The following is a 5,151-nucleotide window of genomic DNA, read 5'->3' as shown; positions in this document are numbered from 1 at the left end:
TTTGAGTCCAGTCTGGGCTACATGGTGAGTGCCAGGGCAGTCTCAAAAAAATAAAGGAAAGCAGGCAGCTTCCTCTGCCAGAGGGTTTGGGGACTCAGCTCTTTTGTCCTTTACTGCTTCAATGATAGTCATTTAACCTACACTGCCTTTAGCTAATTTTTAAAATTCTTTGATTGACTTAATTTCCTAAATCAAGTATCAATGATACTAGAATTCTTCTTTCCAGAGCTTCAAGGAAATTTTGAGCCAAGCTCTAACTTACTGCTTGGATTTTCACATTTCTGGAGTGACCCTGTTTATAGCAGTTAATTTTCTCTCTTGAAGACCTGCCGTGTCCTTTTAAATTCTCCTGACTACCATCCATGGCCCTACATGTCGTTTTTCGTCTCCATCCACACAACCTCAGGGCACAGCTCGTTGTCACTTCCTTGAGCAGCTCTCCTGCTGCCCCTGCTGACCTCCTGCTGGCAGAGTCTTACTCACCTTTACTCAGCTGAAGATCTCTGCCTAAAAAGCCAGCCAGCTGCTTTACCGGTTCCTACGCCAACTTCCACGAATCGTCCAAAGTAGGAACTGTGTTTCCTTCCAGATGCCAAGTACCCAAATTAACAAACTTTAGATGTTTGCTCAAGACATGTCTATGCAAAGCAAGTGGTGAGGTGGTTCACAGCCTCGTCTCCCTTAACAATTCTCAAAACGAGCCCTTGACTCCTGACAACCTGAGTTAGCCGTAGTCGGACAACGCAGTGGACAAGAGAGCAAACTTCAGCAAATCTACCTTCTACACAGAGGTCACAGTACCAATCCCATCACATGGTTCATCCAAGCAATCAAATATTCGGGAGCATCTACCTGAAATGCTAATTTAGAAGTTAAGGTGAACAAGAGACTGTTCCTATTATTTTGGATCTTAAACCGTGGCAGAAATGGATAAGTTAACAAGCAGCTTGACATTTAGACCGTGGTGAAGGCTAAGTGAGGTGCTGTCACTGCTCTGCCTGGCCCTGGGGGGAGCAGCCGGTACTGTGTGAGGTCCATGGGAAGGGACCTCTCTCGGAGGAAATGGCCCACGGAGGACAGCGGAAAAAGATGCTCCCAGGCTGTGGAAAGGCCAGAAGAGACATGTTAGAGAGGCAGCAAGTGGAAAGCAGGAAGGATCTTGAAAGAGACCAGCAGGAGGACTAGGGTGAAGATGGGGCCCATTAGCACAGAGGGGCCACAGACAGTAGGAATGGCCTTTCAAACTCCATGCAGACATTTAGCAACGTGGTACAAATGCTATTTTTAAAAACTAATACTGGCAACTCCACAGAAAATGACACAAAGGGAAGCACAGCAGGAGCAGCTGGGAAGCTGCCCTAGCATCAGAGGGAGAGCCCACGGTGGCTGCAAAGGTCCCTGAGAAATCGATTTTGAGATTCACTGCAGTGGGTTTAATGAGGGTGACACAAGCACACCCCAGCTCAGGAGAGCAGCGCTGCTGCCACCATGGAGAAGACCGCAGGTAGAATGAACCGTCTGCTCCCCAGGGCCAGGCAGAGCAGGGCCAGGCAGAGCAGTGACAGCCCCTCACTTAGCCTTCACCACGGTCTTTTATCAATTAAATGAATTAATGAATGAAGAAGACAAACCAGTGCGTAGTCACTGATGAGGGCCTGTTCTACAGCACACAGCATGTGGATGGTACTGTCTGAAATCGTCACTTGGAAAACCAGGGAGTAGTCTGGGCCTGAGAGAGATGTGAACTAACACTTTGTATAAGTTAATCTTGGGGTACCATTTAGACCTCCAAGGGAGAATGTCCAACAGGGAGTTGGATATGTGTCTGCAGGTTTAACAGAACTCAGGGTTTTAGGAAAATTGGCAGTAAGTGCTGTGAGTCCTTACATCTGGAAGCTGGATGAGGTGGGTGAAGGAGAGTACAGACAGGAGGGGAGCCTGTGGCCCTCGGCCCAGAGCCGAGTCATATGGGGCGACACGCAGGAGGCTGAAGAAGTGGCCAGTGAGATGGAAAGAGTGTGGAAAGTAGTCTCTGGAGAATGTAGTTTTATGGAAACAACCAAAGGACAATGTTTCCAAACTGAGAGAGCAACCAGCTGAAGCAAATGCATCCAAAAGTGTCCTGAGGACAGCAGAGCAGCCCTGCGTCCTGGGGAGACGAGCGAGTGACTAGAAGACGGAGGGAAGCCAGGTGACGGGGACACCCTGACCCTAACCACAGAGCAGGTCTGAAGTCCAAGGGGAGACAAATGAGGGCACAGACGATGAGGAAGGGGGCGCCCTTGGCAGGAGCAGGGACGGTTCCACAATCGCAAAAAAGAGACGACGAGCGGGTGGAGGAGGAGCCTGATGAGGGCGTTGACACTGACAGAGAAGAGGCAGCTCTGTCTGCCTGCGTTGGGTTAGTGAGGTGTGAGGAAGGCTATCGGCTAAGAATGTGGGGAATATACAAGGCATGGGATGGTTAGGAGCAGATGAAAGCCTTTAAATAGCCTTTTCAAAGAACTGTAAAGCAGATGGACCACGGACACATGCATGTACTGCTCGGCATTATTTAGTGTTGTTCGGGTGTGTGGGAGTTAAAGTAAGACCAGTTATTCTGGGTTGGTGATTTCCCTCCTCCCCCGCCAGAAAATCCAGTTGTTCTGTTGTGGGCATAGAAATCAAAGACAATTGGGACAAAGACAGAGCTTGCGATGAGGTGACCGGGGAAATTACTGAGGGCATCCATAAGGTCTTCCTGAAAGTGGAATGTGGGGTCTCCATGAGACATGGAAGGCAGGGAGCTGCAGGAGATGGTTCTCTGTGAGTGAAAGTGGCCCAGGCATCTTTCCAAGAGGTAATATTTTGGATTGAAGTAGGAATGCACACACATTGGACAGAGCCCCCACTGGCCAGGGCTAGGGACCAGCTGCAATGGGTCATCCTACACCAAATTCTCCAAAGCGTGGTGCGTTCTCAGGAACAGCAAATGTTCAAGAAGTGGACATCAACAGGTCAGTTTGATCAGCAGCTGAAGATTTGTGAGGCAGCTGCAATGAAACAGTACACATAAGCAAATATAAACCACTGGTGAGTCTCCTCACAGCAAGGAGTATGGGGCCACCTGGACAGAGGACAAGAAGGAGTCTTCATACTGTATCTCTGTAACCCTGAAAGAAGCCCTTCCTTTATTGTTTACAACCTGTGTTAGCAATGTCTGTAGTGCCTGGCGATGCCTCTCCTCGTGGAGAGCGAGTGCACGCACAGCCCCTGACACTGTTTTACCCCTTTCCCGCCCGGCCCTCCCCGCCCTCCATCCTAGGTCTCCTGCTCTCTAGCCCCGCTGGGTACCGCGCTTTGGCCCTTCTCATACAAGTCAAGCTATGAGCTTGCTTCCCACTCCGTGTCCCAGGTGCCTCTCCTGGCTCTACACTCTCTGACCCCAATCTTTTGACTGTGAGTTCAGGACAGATAGTTCACGGTTGAAACAACTTCTCTTTCCCACAGCTCATGGACTAATTTGGTTTTGGTTTTCAAAAGTGGATGTTTTCTGGCTGAGAATTAAGGTTTCAAAGTAGTTGTACCTCTTTTCAGCAATTTAAATAGGGACTTAAATGCAATCCAATAATATTTTTGAAGTTTTGTGTCAGTCTCCTCACAAGGTCAGAATCATAAAGCCTTGTTCACTCACTATAATCTTGTTCACCAAATTCTGTAATAGCAGAACTAAAGCCCCCTAGGTAGTCTAAAAGCTGTAGTTATAATACAACAAAAGTGAAGGACTAATTTACACAGCAGGTAGTAAATTCAAGAAACGTATGCCCCATCTGGTGGAACAAGACAAAAACATAGCTTCAAATGCATTTTTTGATGCTAAATTTATAACAGGTTATTAACAAAACTAAGATGTTTAGTATATAATCTTCACTTTTCTAAACTTGAAATATGAGGAACAAAATCGATTTCTGCCCCCTGCAAAAGTCCTTCAACTTATCAAAGAAAAAGAGAAAGTGCTGAACTCACCAATGCATAGGTGTAAAGATTGATTCAAGCCCCCATGTTCTGATCACACTTCATGTTACAAACACATGAGAAACTATTACTCCTGTCATGGGAAATGTCAGCACTTTATCTACCTCACTTTATAGATAGTCACTGCCATTTTTCAGATACTTTAAATCACATGTGATTATGTAATTACACACACACATAAATATGACTTATGAAGAAAGTTCATGCATTTAATTTTAATTAGATAAAATAATAATCATTAACAGAATGTGATTTAGTGAACTTGGCAGAGATAAAGAGCAATAGATTATAATTTGAAGTCTCTTTTCTTCCTGAGAAAATTACATTATTTAAACTGTTTTTCTTTCAGTACTAGGACAGGGTCTCACCATTATGTTGCCCAGCTGGGTTCAAACTTTTGATCCTCCTACCTCAGCCTCTCAAAGTGATCATACAAATTTTTAAAAAGAGAAGAGCAGTTGGTGAATACCAAGATGCAGAACAAAATTTGCAACATGACAGATTTGACAGCACAGAATTCTATATCCTGCTTCATTGAGGAGACTCCAAGACTAAAGGACAGCATACAGGGCAACAACTAAGTAGCAAATTAAACCGGGAGACATCAGAGTGTCCACAGCCAGCTATCACATGGCTTTCTGGCATCCCGTCCAGACAAGCTCCAAATCTCCCATAAGATTGTATCTCCTGGCTAAAGATTCCATGCTTTTTAAAAAAGATTGTTACCTGGAATTACTATTCTTACACAGTGAAATATTCTTTTTCAAAACAGCCTTAATTGTGCTGTTTGTATGTAAAAAATGTAAGAGTGAGTGTTTCATACATAGTTATAAAGAATGTGTATTATGTAGTTATTGGATTCAAATTCTATATATACAGTTATTAATGATTTTTGAAGCAATACTGGTCATTCTGTCTTAATTTGAACTTTAAGATATGCTAAAAATAAACTTTGCTTTTTACTTGAAAGGGACTCATTGATTTACTCATCCGTTTATTTTGCAATAGATTGCTATTTCTTAAATAAGGTACAAAGTACACTATTGGGAAAGATCAATATACTGTTCTACATTAAAACTGAACTTAAGATCTGGCATTTATGGAAATGATAACATTTAAAAAGGACAAAGGCAAACA

This window comes from Fukomys damarensis, unplaced genomic scaffold, assembly GCF_012274545.1.
Source record: "Fukomys damarensis isolate Sample0158 unplaced genomic scaffold, DMR_v1.0_HiC HiC_scaffold_14, whole genome shotgun sequence".
In the NCBI taxonomy this organism is placed as follows: domain Eukaryota; kingdom Metazoa; phylum Chordata; class Mammalia; order Rodentia; family Bathyergidae; genus Fukomys; species Fukomys damarensis.
Note: the sequence above shows the minus strand (reverse complement) of the source record.